We start from the raw sequence: 13,907 nt of genomic DNA on the forward strand, positions 1-13,907 counted from the left end.
GCTCTCTGAGGATGCATATCATGAGATAAACAATGGTTTGTTAGGTTTCAGATTCATTCCCTAACCTCACAAAAGGCTCTGCATACTGCTGCTCAGTGCTGGGAATTGTCCAGCCGTAGATGCACGTCAGTGAAGCACAGAAGTCTCAAATTTAGGAAATGAAGGAGAGCTTGAATAAAGTCTTTGCACAAAATCAGCAAAGCACTGAGACCTGAATTTCTCAGCTATATAAGCAGTCAGGCCCCAGCTGGACACACAACAAGACAGAGATGGGAAAAAAGAACATTATTAATTTCTATCTGAGGTTTTTTCTGAAAAGGTTCTGCTGTGCATAGAATACCAGGAAGTCTCTCAGGCTGCCTGCACTTTCTTTCTCTGTAGGTAATAGCAGGGATGCACAGAAGTTACTGCCACCAACAACTGGTTTTGATTTCATACTTTGCAATTAAGACGTATTTTAAAAGCAGCTTTTTGTTTTGGGGGATCAAAGGTCAACTTGGAACTTAGCTTGTAAGACATGAGCAGCTTATTGAGCATGTTTTCATCTTTCCATTCAGCAGGAAAAGCTTCACACTTCTGACAAGGGTTTCTCCTATGCAAAGCACTTATGTACAATCCAATTAAATAAAAAGTGGAAAGAAAGATCAGAAGGTCCTTTTTTCGCATAAAATCATGCAGAAAGAGCCTGATGGAGGGGTGATATGTAGATTTCCTTCTGCCAAGTAGCTGCACAAACTGCTAGATGATACAGTCATATACTTCTCTTGGTGCCTGATTGATCATTTTACTTGTGAAGGTTTTTCTGCACAGTGGAACAGCTTCAGTCAGAGAAACAGATGCTTTCTGCCACCTCACACTCCACTCCAGCTCCTGTACCAGCATTGTAGCTGTTGGGCCTCTCCTATGGGGGAGAGGTGTGGAATTTGGGATTGAACCTTTCTGGCCAGGAAGGTGAGATGGACTCTTCTAAGAGTCATCACAAGTGGTCCAATTTTCACTGTAAATAAATAAATAAATAAATAAATAAATAAATAAATAAATAGATAAATGGGAAAAAAACCCAGCATATAATATTAGGCAGCCATGGAGTTTAGATTCCTCCATATATTAGTGAGAGCCAAGAAAACTATTTCAAAATTACAATTCCCAGTATATGCACTTTAGTTTTGCTGATTTTTGGCACCTACTTTTTTTTTTCTTTTTTTTTTTAACAGGAGATCCTTACACTGTGTCCTGGAAAGCAGTCCCATTCATTCCTGAACAGAAGAGCTACAAATGCTACATTCCCTGCTATTCACAGAGAAGTGGCTGTTTCTCAAACTGCCAGGATACTCTTAGTGACCAAATTTCTCAGCTGAGAATATTTCTGTTATTCAGAAACAGGAAGTCTTGTGATTGAGTGCCTGTGAGAGCCATTTTGTCCAGCATAAAGTAGTTCTTTGGAGCTAAGGTGTGCCACTGCATCCAGCAATTATTAAGGTATTTCCCTTGCACGATGATATTTTGAAGCTAAGCTTGAAACTCCTGAGTTACATTATGAACCTCCAAACCTCAGTGTCTTCATTAAAACATTACCTTCTCTTTCACATAAAAAATATTTGGTTCTTGAACAGCCACTCTCCACTGGCACCTGACTGGGCTCTCTCTCCCAATGTGGTCGCTGGGCCACTGATGTTCCTGTTAGGGAACTGTAGCCCAAAATTTATAGCCCAGTTTTCTGACCCAAACGCTGTGGGCCATGCTGGTATTTAGGTCTCTAAGTTTTTGCCCTTCTGATGTAAGACAGGCAGGTACAGAGCAGCCTGAGGCAGTGGTGCTGTCTCCCATGCTAGATGGAGAAGGTTGTACCATAGAGTAGAGAATCACAGATTTGTTTAGCTTGGAAAAGATCTTTAAGATCAATAGGTCCAACCAGTAACCTGTTACTGCTTATTCACCACTAAACCACAGTATCATAGAATCACAGAATCACAGAATTTCTGAGGTTGGAAAAGACCTCTGAGATCATCAAATCCAACCATTAACTCACCACTGCCAAGTCCATGTCTCACCCATGTCCCCAAACACCACATCCATACGTTTTTTGAACACTATTCGGGATGGTGATTCCATCACCTGGGCAGACTGTTTCATTGCTTGGCCACCCTTTAAGTGAAAAAAATGCTTTCTAATATCCAATCTCAACCTGACACAACTCCAGGTCATTTCCTCTTGTCCTATTGCTTGTTAGATGGGAGAAAAGACCAGCCCCCACCTATCTGTAATATTCTTTCAGGTAGTGGTGGAAAGCAATAAGGTCCCTCCTGAGTCTCCATTTCTCTAGGCTAAACAACCCCCATATTTGCCTTAGATCAGTTGGAAAATTACTTTCCTCCATTAAAAAATCTGGCTCTTTTTATTTTACTGTTAGAATAGGGCCTGCAGATGTGACCCAAACCTTGATTCACCTCTTTCAAAAGGAACAAAGAACCAGATGTGCATGGAAAAGGTAGAATAATCTTTGGCCAGGAGTTTAGCTGAGGAAGACCTACAGAGGGCTCCATTTCACACTGCTCCCAAGGGGAAAGGACATTTCTTATTTAGCTGAAAAATAATGACCACTCTCTGAAAACCATATATTTTATTTTCTCTGGGTAACTCACAGACATTTTACAATGGCAATAAAGTTTTAATTTAAAGCATCAATGATGCAATCTTTCAAGAGGTAATGGTTGGTTTAGTCTCTGGCAGCTCTTTGGTCCAAATATCTTGGTCTTCACTTTTCATGGGCCATTAATGAAGAGATGAACTGCAGAAGAGAAACTTGATCCATTAAATTCATGCCATTAGTTCTTTTGTCCTCTTGGCCAATTGCATCCAGATCCAGGTAGTGACTGGAATTTTCCACAAACATCTATTGTTTGTTCCATTTTCCTCTTCTCTGGATAGTTTTTATTTTGGTCTAAGCATAACTTTTGCCTACAATGTCTCTTGCATGGAAAGAAAACTTGCTATGAATACTGATATTCTATTGAATTATTTTATTCCTCAAAAAAAGCTATGTCTTTGCATAACTCTTGATCTAGAATGTATTGTTTTGTTGCCTAAAGAAACATTAATCATAAATTCAAGAAAGACAGGGAAACAGAAATAACAAAGATAAAACTGTAACAAGAAATGCATAAAACATTGGAAAGATGTAAATAAATTCACCAAATATGTCTGTTAACTCCTAAGAATATGGATGATTTTATAGAAATAATGGCTTACATGCTGAAGCAAAATGTTTCTAATCATGACTGGTGTAGTCTGTTTTGATAGCCCAAGGTATTCCACTGTCTGACACATCTGCAACAATGAAGTAATTTTCCTTTCAAAGCAAAAAGAAGTATCAGATACCTAAATAGAACAAAAAATAAAGTTTTGCTACCAAAAGCTCAACTAAAAATTTTGAGTAGTAATTTTTCTTAAATAAAGATAATGAAACCAGATTTTCTTTCATTCTAAAAGTGCTGTGAACTTATGTAGCATAAATGGATATAATTTTTCAATCTCATTGCTTGACAAGTTGGTTTTTTTTCTTTGAAATATGAATGCAGCAATTTCTCAACCATTTAAGTATCAGAGAGCCTAAAAGGCAATAACTTCTGCTTGGTACCAATTATTCTGTGATAGATATTATGCCATGTATAATATTGTGTGTGTTTCTTATGCTTACTTATCACCTTAGAATTGTAAAGTTAATTTACAATGTTTGGAAAAGATAAAAATTGTCCTCCAAATACAATGGGAAACACTAAAAGAGGCAGACATGGTCAAAGATGCAAAAACATTTACTGTAAGGCAGGGAAGGAAGAACAGCTCTCATTTTCTCCTCTGGTGCCTTTTCTGTATTTACACGTGGGTGAGAGTTTTGGCATCAGGTCCTTAAGTCTGTTGGGTTTGTCACTTAAATCTAAGGGATCTAGCACTGTTACCCAGCATGGAGTTCAGAAAATGTCCACCAGAACAAACAAGCTTCCAAAGTTAAGAAAAAGAAAGAGAAGAGAATTACAAAAGCAGTGAAAATGGGATACAAAGGATTTACCTACTTATTACCTGTGTCACTGTAGAGGATTTGGATGGATTTTAGCCATGGGGAGTCAACTCTCCTGACTGTGGATACAGCTAGGACTGCACGAACAGGCATCTTTGCTCAGATAACACAATGGACCTCTTATTTTCTTACATTACATGGCAGCAGCAGAGGCACAGGATGTCTCAGTTTGCTGCACAGCCTGCCTGCTTCCATGCTTCATCCAGCACTCTTCCTCTGCAGGAAACTGAGCCCAGTCTTCTTCAGCATATGGATGAGCTTCTTCTTAGGGGCTCTTAACATAGCCTCAGTTAAATCAGGGTGCCACCCAAAAAAACAATACATCTTTTTCAAAACTATAAGGAATTTTAAAAATCTATATTAAATAAATCTTAAATCGTGCATTTTTCCTGTCTATTAGGTGCTAAATTTCATGTAAAGAGCTGCTACTGTTCATCGCTCTCTGTCTTTTCTTTCTTCTGTGCAAAGACATGAGTAACTCACATCCTTTATAATGTGGCACTGACCTGTAAAAAGCACAAACAGAACGTCTTCTACAGAAAGGAGAGAAACACTAAATAAATGCATAATTATTTTGTTTGTCTCTCAGAATATGCACATACACAAATAAACACCCACACAGCTTTCCATGCTGTTTTACTAAAACAAATCTTCAGACCCCCAGCAACAAACAGCCAGTCACTTATTAGTAAGAATCCAAATAGATATTACAGAGCCTGAATACTTGTGCTTTTGAGATGTAAATATCAAAATTGCTTTTTGAAGAAGTAAAATGCAAAAGCAGTTAAAGTTCAGGATTCAATTTTTTCCTCTTCTTTTGATAAATGCATTTACATTTTAATTTTCAGTGTTTTCAATTTTCATCAGTGAAAAGCTGTATCCCTGGATGAAAAGCACAATAATAAAATGTTCTCTACTCCGTAATTTTCTTGTAATTCACAGAAATGATCTGAGGGCATATAGCTCACGACAATATATATTATAGCATTCAGTGCAGAGAACTCAATTGTTAGGGCTGCAATTTCAAACATATGTATATTAATGAACTGGCTGTGGCTTCATTTTAAATTCCTAAAGACTTTTTTGCTGACATAGAATCATCATGGTTGTAATCTTAGAAATCTGCAAAGATTGTCAGAACTGTGCATGTTACTTCATTTATTCAATCAATACAAGTGTCAATGCCAATTATGCTGCAGAAATCCATATAATAGTCCTATTTTTTTAAGTCCATATGGCACTATAGATCATGAGAGGAACAGAACAATGTGACATGCCACATCTTACATAATTTGGCAGAGCAGTGTGCCTGTGATTTATAAGAACACGCTATAAATCTTGTTCTGCTTTTATTGCAATCAGTTCCCTTTCTACCCACAAAATGATAAAGCAGATTTTACTAATCTAAAACAAAACAAATCAAAAGTCCAAACAAACACTGGAAACATTGTTGGCCTTCATCTATAGCTTGGGACAGTTTTTAGTTACAAATCTTAACCTCTCTGGCTACTAGAAACTGCAGAAAAAACTGTTGTAACTTGCTGAACAGACAACAGCATCTGCAGTTAACAACTGCTCACTGCAGTACCCATTATAAAATGCAAGACTGGTGTGCAGGGCTATAAAAACATACAGACTCTATTCTCAAAAAACCCTAGTACATCAATAATAACATCAGTTGAGAAACCAGAGGATAACGTGAAATACGTAGGAGGTCAGCAAAAGCCTGGGAGATAAAGCTCAGAAGCGAGGCTGAAAAGCGGCACAGAGCAGAGCCTGCATTCAGGCCAGTGCCAGAGAATAGAGAGGGGCTGAAAGCAATAACTGGGAAACATGTGATTCCATCTCTGTAGGGAGAGCATGCTGCCACAGGGAAGTGTCCCTCTGCCCATGCTAGGGGAGGCTTGTTCTTTGGGGAACCTGCACCCCTCGACTGCAGATACTGAAACAGGTTTTCTTCTGCTTGCAGCACGCACCTTGCCCTGCTCACATTCAGTTCTTTTTCCCTTCTATAGCTTTATTTCTCTCTGCCTAGCTCTCTTGCACCTATTTATTTATGTTTTCTGATCAAGTTTCATTTCTCAGGTTTGGCCAGCATTCTCTCCACATGGCTGACAGGTTTGTTATCCTCCTTCAGTGCAGGCTAAGACAGACCCACATCCCTCCCTCTTTCAGCTGTGGTGATTCTGAAGGCACTTGCCATAAGCATCCTCCACAGCTCCACATCATCCCACCTGGGGAGGGGAGTCTCTAATTTTAGAGTAGGAGGTGAACAAGCCTGGTCTTAGCAAGCCAGGGACTGGGGGCTAGCTGCTTTCTGGAAACTCTGCTGAGGATAAGCATCAGGAAGATCAATTTAAGCTAAAAGCTAGAACTGGCATTAATGTCATAGTTATAAAGGAGGCACAAACCACATCATACTGGAAACAAACACAATATAAAGCTGGTTTAGCAATCTAACTTCTTTTAACATAAATGTCAATAAACATGAGAATGTTACTATGTAACATAATGCTTGCTTGCTCAAATCTGGAGCATCTCTTGATACAACTGATAACATTTCAGACATGAAAAATATATAGACACTAAAGTACTTTAAAAATAGGAGGGAGCATATTCACTTCCACCATAATTATTTCTCATTATATTGACATAAGTATATGCATTATTCTAAATATATGTGAATTTATTGGCATGGAGATGTCAATAAATTTTTCTTGTGAAAAGGTCTAATGAACCAGTTGAAATCTGAGTATTTTAGTTCAATCGAATACACTGCACTTGTTCCCTCACAAGATCGTGTCCTTCACATTTTCAGAAACTTAGTCAAGGCTGTTGTGTTCACTCATCCTAAATTTATTTGACCTTAATCCATGCTTGATGATGCAGTGAGAAAGCCAAAAGGGACATAGCAGACATAATAAGAGATGTGCCTCACGGCAGGGAGCAGTTTATTCTAATGATTATTTATAAACCCCTTTAGTTTCCCAAGACGTGCTTTAGCAGTTGATTATAGTTTTCTTCAGCATTTTAGAAGCTGTTCTTAATAATATGGCAGATTTTTCTAGCTGTTAAAATTGTGTTTCTGATTAATTTTCCATCACTTGTGATACTAAGAAGAGATACTTGCCCCCAGTCACAGTCTCTATAGCCAAAGAAAGGGGCCTTTGCTGCTGAACACCCACCCCTAGAACAAGCAAGCAGTAGAGTGGCTTTCTAAGTTAAAACTCCCTTTGATTTCTCCAGTTAATTTTTTTCCCAAGTTAAGGCCACAGGGCTTGGCTGTGAGTTTGCAAGTGCCAAGGAGCTGAACTGAGTTTTACTACTCCATTACTCATGTGTCTCTATTTTTCCCAAAACTCTTTATATATCTGCCACAGCTCCTCTGCACCTTGCAAGAGATGGATGAGCCAAGAAACACCTTTTTAGCGATATCTGTAGCACTTGCCAAGTGCCAAGTCATCTATTTTACCTAGGATATAAGCAGTAGCTCTGTGTGCCAGACCGCAGGCCAACTGTCCTGTAAATAAATCCTGGTCTCTCCAAGTTGACCCTCTGTGCGCATTTAAACACTTCATCCTTCAGCACCTGAGGCTGCTCTGGGATGCACAGCAGCTACTGAAGGAGTCTGCAGCAACAGAGAGCCCTGCAGTAATCCACTGGGGACATCAGCAGAGACAGCTTCCCAAAAGAGTTTCTTACCAAAGTCAAGGTTAGAATCTGACCACTTCAGTGTGTGACCTGCTGCTCTCTCCTCCTGCCCAGGTTTGACTCTGGGATTACAGAATTTGAAGTTTCCCTCAGCATCCTTCTCAGCAGATATCCACAATGGACGAAGAGCTCACAGCAGAGAGCACAAGACAAATCAACAAGGCTTGCTGTTACTTGTGTATTGCATTCCCCACTACAAATGTTTGGCAGAGATGTTTGTTTCTTAGGAACCACTAAAGTTCCTAAGCAAGCTGCTTCCACCATAAAATGGCTGATTGTTCCTATTCATAGGCAAGGCTAATGTATGTTGTAATGTAATGTATGTCTAATGTAATGTTGCTGAAGCAACTTTCATGGAAAACAGAGTTTTAGACAACTGCAAAAAATACCTTCTTTACAGAAAGATACAACAACTAACAGTAGCCTCCCTAACTCTAGTGAAGAATTGTAGCTATTAGGCAGGAGCCTGAAAAAATCTATGGGTGAAGAGAGGGAAATCACTGCATCCTTTCAGGATTACTTTTTGCTCTGCAAGCACCTACTTCTCCAATGGGCTGGAACCTGCTGGATGCCAGCAGTGGCTGTGGATTCTGTCCATCCAACAAGGTGACATAAACTGTGTCACACTGGCAGGTCATCCCACACAAGTGCTGTAAGCACTACACGCACAAAGACGCTCCAACTTGAAAAATCCTAAAAAAACAATGGGGCATTTTATAGTATTGTTTCATTGGTGACCACGCAGTGTCAGGGGGATTAAGCCCACTCCTTCTGCAGCTATCCTGTACCCCCTCTTCCCATTTCAGCACAGCACAAAGCTCCTCTCTCAGCTAAGGGCAGACTCCACAGGCTGCACAGGACCCCTCAGCACACCCAAGCTGTGAATGCCTGCCCTCCCCATGACTTTCTGCAGCTGGCACTGCCATGCCCTGGCTTACCCCAGGTACAAAGCAGGGAAAAAAAAATACTTAGAGTGTGCTTTAGTTTTCTTAGTCTGTAGCTTCTGGATTTGGTGGGCTTTTCTGCTTGCAGCTGAGCTGACTTTCACAGCAAATAGCATAGATTAAGTTCTGTGCTCTGAGCAGGGATTTCTCATTTCATACATCATTTATAACTTTCTGCAGTGATTCCACAAAGTCAGTTTTTCTCCATAACACAAAGATGAGAAGGATGGAAAATATAGCTGAAAAAGTGACAAACCTGCAAATTGCATTTACGTAGAATTCTGTTGCCACAAAGCTTCTACAGCAATTTTATGGAAACCTAGCAAATTCAGTATAACTAAATTTGCCATTCAGGAAAGTTATGAATCTATAGATTTCAGCACAGTGCCATATTACAGCTTAGCAGAGATGCTAAATATCTCTCACACAAAATGGAAATTAAATCTGCTGTTCTATTTTGTCAGATCAGGTCTTTGCCTATGGTGCGTTGGGCATAGATTTCACTGTTCCCTCCTCACAGAAGTGAAAAATCACAGAAACAAAACTCACTTTTGCAAAGGTTGCAAACACAAATTACATCAGGTTGCCCTATAACTGGCAAGTGATGTCTTTTTTCATTTTTTGTTTCACTGGTGTATTTCATCCATCATTCATTACCAGAATACGAACAGAGAAGAGTACAGAACATCTCATTTTGGTGACATCCAGATTCCAGTGAAGTAAACAGCAAAAATCCCTCAGGTTTTATTAGAGCCACAAACTGCTCCTTTGTACTGAGTTCTTGTTTTTATAGTCAGAGCCAGTTGCCAAAATGCTGGTCCTAATCCCACTTTCATAGCTGGATAATCAGGATTTACTACGACCTAAATCAGTGAAGTCAGAATGGTGCAAATGAGAGAACTGGGGCCATCTGCTGTGAATTTCCAGATACCAAAAAGGAACTGAAGAAGGGAGAGAATTTCTTACCAGCCTTCAATTCCTAATAGGCAAAGGTTTACAAAGAAAGTCCTATCATGCCTGTCACCCATATTTAACTGTATCTTAAGTCAATAGGAAATAACGTCAGTAGGATACACACACTCACAAACACATACGTATGAAAACATAAAATTGAATTCAGGTTGAAATGCTTTTCATTTCAGTACAGCATATTGCCATCAGATAAAGAAAAAATACATATTATTCTCTGTCTAGTTCTTCCAAAGGAAATAATACCAAAGGTTTAAGAACATGCATTGGCTTCCTTCCTGATAGGATTTAAAATGTTCTTTTCCAATGTAAGTGCAAACCCAAACATTAAGGCTGAAAATCAAGCACACTAGACACGCACATTCAAAACTGCTGTGAAAAGACTGGACCTGCTGCAGCCAGTGGCACAACTCCCACTGACTTCCACGGGGCCAAAATTCCACCCAGTTCCTAGGAGAACATTAAATTGGCCACATTATGCATCATATTTAATGGACTACATTAGCAGGCATGATTTATTAATATTCACATTCAAGAAAGAAATCAACTGCATTGTGGAAAGTATTTAAATTAATGTATCTGTTACAGCATACATCTAAATTAAGATAGAATTCAAAATCCTACTTTTTGTACTGTCTGACTTCTTGCTTTCCAAAGAAGTATTGCAGTAAGGAAATTTTTAACTCCATTTCCCACTTTTCCCACTGCAGAATACGGGTGTCACCTACCATATGAGTTTTATCAAAACCTCTTTAAAATAAAAAAAACCCAACCTTCCAATCAGACTATGTTATGGCACAAAATGTACAGAGGCATGAGTAAATTATTTCTTTTTTTTTTTTCCAAACTAATTCCCTGCTTATTTTTAACCCAATTACAAGACTGTTGGCTGCCAGTAAAATTTGGATCCAAATATTTCTGCTAACCAAGTGGAATTGTTTGGATAGTACAGTCAAAATTTCTAACATCTTAATCAGGTTGCTTTCTGACTTTTTTAATAACAAAAGTAATTGGGTACATTAAAACTGCAATTCTTGAAAGTCCAAGACAAACATCATAATAAAATATCAATTTCTTTAGGGAAAATTCTAGTATAATAAAGAAACCAAGAGGATTTTATTGAAATTACTTCCAAAGCCCATAAAAGTTAACAGATTAATCTACTTTCCATAAGTTCTGCTGCATCTTGGGTAGTTTTAAAGGAGAACTGGAATTACATATTCTGTAATGTGACCACAACACCTTTTAAAATGTTATTAATTCCTTGTCACTTTGTTGTGGCCAGAACAGACAAGCATAACTCCCTTATTTTGCTTTGTCCAGTACCTTCATTTGGCCTCAAGGACCTCAGTGGCTGAGTGGCCACTCCCTGCAGGTCAGGGCTCCCCTGTGACCCTGCAGGAGCCGTGCATGGACTGGCCAACACCAGCAGCCTTTGTGCTACAAACCCTGGGGAACACAGGTGAAGCAGAGCACCAGGGCAACACTTCAGGTGCACTCAGGGGCTCTCACAGGAGGAGATGCACAGCACAGACTTGGGGTACGAGGGCACCTTCTCTGCCCCAAAATGGAAGACCCTGAGCATGTGGAAAGCCTGCACAGAACAACCATAAAGAATGATATTAACTTTCAAGAGCAAATAATTGCTATGCCCAACCAGTCCCAAACTAAGTATTTTTAGGCAAATTCTTACTGAAAGTGAATAAAGCCTGACCACTGCAGGCAACTGTCAGAAACTCTAAATAATGAGATTTTGTTATAGGCATTTCTTAATGCAGAACAGCAGTAGCAATGAATATGCTGGGACAAGGCAGGAGGTTTTATTCTCTTTTTGTGGAAGAAAATAAATGGGGAACTTCATATATTCATTGGCTCCAAAACCAAAGAAAAATAATCACAACCACACAGCAGAACCCATTGCACAAACAAGTTGTATAACTTCTTTTGAGTGCTCGATTAAATATTCCCCTAAAAGATGTACTTTACTTTTGCCATAAACACATCAAGACATGCCAAATTTACCACGTTCCTTGATAAATTATTCGTTTTCTCCCAGCTAAAAAACCACATCTTCTTTCAGGATTCATTTTATCTAATTTCAGTTAGCAGCCATCTTGCCATGCCTTTCTCAGCAAGACTGGAAAATCCTCAGCAAGAACCTTGGTGAAGAATCGTGTGGCATCTTTGTCATGCCTTAAACACCCTTCCTTCAAGCCCAACTTCCCTTGGATAAGAACTGAACATATTTTCAGCCTTTCTTTGCTTCCCAGCCCTTGTGGTCCTGCCCTTTACATCATATTCCTCTCTCGTATATGCTCTTATTTGTGCTGCAAACTTCATGAACCAGAAGCCTCCCAAATGCACCATCCGTATCCTTTGTACAGTAAAACTGTCATGAAAACTCAGCTGTTAACCACTTATATGTGATCTTCTGCTGTGTCTCCCCTGCCCTCCAAAGTGGTATGAGAAAAAGAAACTTTTGCAGCAATGTCAGTACAGTAATTTCACGACCATAAGGCGCACCAGGCACCCCTGGGGAGTCGGCACATTTCGCAACTTTGTAGGTCAGATAAGGCGCACCGGACTATAAGGTGCACTTTTTTTTTGCAGCGAGACTCTGCCCCCAGCTCCCCCAACGCGGTTGCTGGCCGAGGCCCCGCCTCAACCCAGCAGCCATCAGCCCCCGGGCCCGCCCCCACCTGGCAGGGCCGGGGCATGCCCGCCGCCCCTCCATGCCGCCTCCACGGGGCCGGGGCGTGCCCGCCGCCGCTCCGCCCCACCTCCACCTGGCAGCCGTGGCCCTGCCGGCTCCCCCCGTGGCGCGCAGCTCTCACTTCCAGTTTGGCAAATTTCTGAACTTTGTCCATCAGATAAGGTGCACTGGACTATAAGGCGCACTTCTGGGTTTGGGGGAAAATTTTAGTCAAAAGGGTGCGCCTTACAGTCGTGAAATTACTGTACTGGGTATTTTATTGTTTTAAATCTCATTCTGTGAGCTCTTGGTGCCCTGGAACTCTCCTTGAAGTATCTTGGGAGATACAAACCATCACTGTAACTAGTTAGATTCCCTCCTCCTTTCCTTTTCCCATCCATTCTTCCCACCAGCATGGTGCTGGTGAGGTTTGTCCATGATCTGGACAGGTACTGCCCTTCACTTCCCACCTCCCTCCAATTCCCAATGGCTTAATCTGGCCACAAATACTGTGCCTCACACTCTAACTTCTTTTAAAATCTATGTTGCTTCTTTTCTCACAGTTAAAAGAGAATACAGTTTATTAGTTGGGTCCTGTGGAGTTTTCTCAATATTACTGGAAGAAGCCAATATTTTGCTGACTAAAGGAAATTTATAAACAGCTAATTTCTAAATGAAACAGATGGCTTATTAAAAATGAGCAGTCACTTCTTTGGCACACAAAACCAGTTTTAATTCTTTTTGTATTATAATATTACTGGTTTTGTTTATGTTAGAAGTAAGAAGAGTGACAGTTCTCATAGTTATCATGTTAAGCAACAAATTAAAAAAAAAAATTGTGTGGTTTTGTGACAAACTGCAAATATCCTATTACCTTCCCTTATATGCATGCATACATTGGGTTTGTGGGGCAAGTTTCTGGTAATGGAAGGTGGGGAGGGCATCTCTGTGAAGCTGCTGTAAGATTTCCCCATGTCAAACAGAGCTGATGCCAGCTGGCTCTAAGATGGACCCACCACTGCCCAAGGCCTAGCCAGTCAGAGATGGGGATAGCACTGCTGGGATAACATTTTTAAGAAGAAAATAGAGTTATTCTGCAGAAGTAATTTCAGGCAGAGAAGAGAGGAGTGAGAACATGTGAGAGGAACAGCAGACACCAAGATTAGTGCAACAGCAGAGGCAGGAGGAGTTCCAGGTGCTGGAGCAGGGGTTCCCCTGCAGCCCCTGGTGCAGCCCATGGTGAGGCAGCTGTGCCCCTGCAGCCCATGGAGGTGATGATAATTGGTGAATGATCTCTCCCTGCCCTTATCTCAACTTCTGAACCTTTCACTATATATTTTCTCCCCTGTCCACTTGAGGAGGGCTTTGGTGGGCAACCATCACCCAGCCAGGGTCAAATCACCACAATGTAATAGAATGAAGTTAAAAATATCAAGCTGGTACTGAATTTAAGATCAACTGGTTTTATTTATTGTCAAACATCCCCAAGATTGATTCAGACCTGCAAAACAGAAAA

General features: G+C 40.3%; 1 long non-coding RNA gene across 1 annotated transcript; it reads right to left on the reverse strand.

Moving 5' to 3' along the window:
• Window positions 1-669: 669 nt before the first annotated feature.
• Window positions 670-8,371, reverse strand: LOC116996183. The gene is made up of 3 exons (XR_004417897.1): window positions 7,778-8,371; window positions 4,078-4,581; window positions 670-997 (listed from the first exon to the last, which is right to left on the reverse strand). It is a non-coding gene; the product is annotated as an uncharacterized LOC116996183 (long non-coding RNA).
• Window positions 8,372-13,907: the final 5,536 nt, after the last annotated feature.

Source organism: Catharus ustulatus, chromosome 5, assembly GCF_009819885.2.
Source record: "Catharus ustulatus isolate bCatUst1 chromosome 5, bCatUst1.pri.v2, whole genome shotgun sequence".
NCBI lineage: Eukaryota > Metazoa > Chordata > Aves > Passeriformes > Turdidae > Catharus > Catharus ustulatus.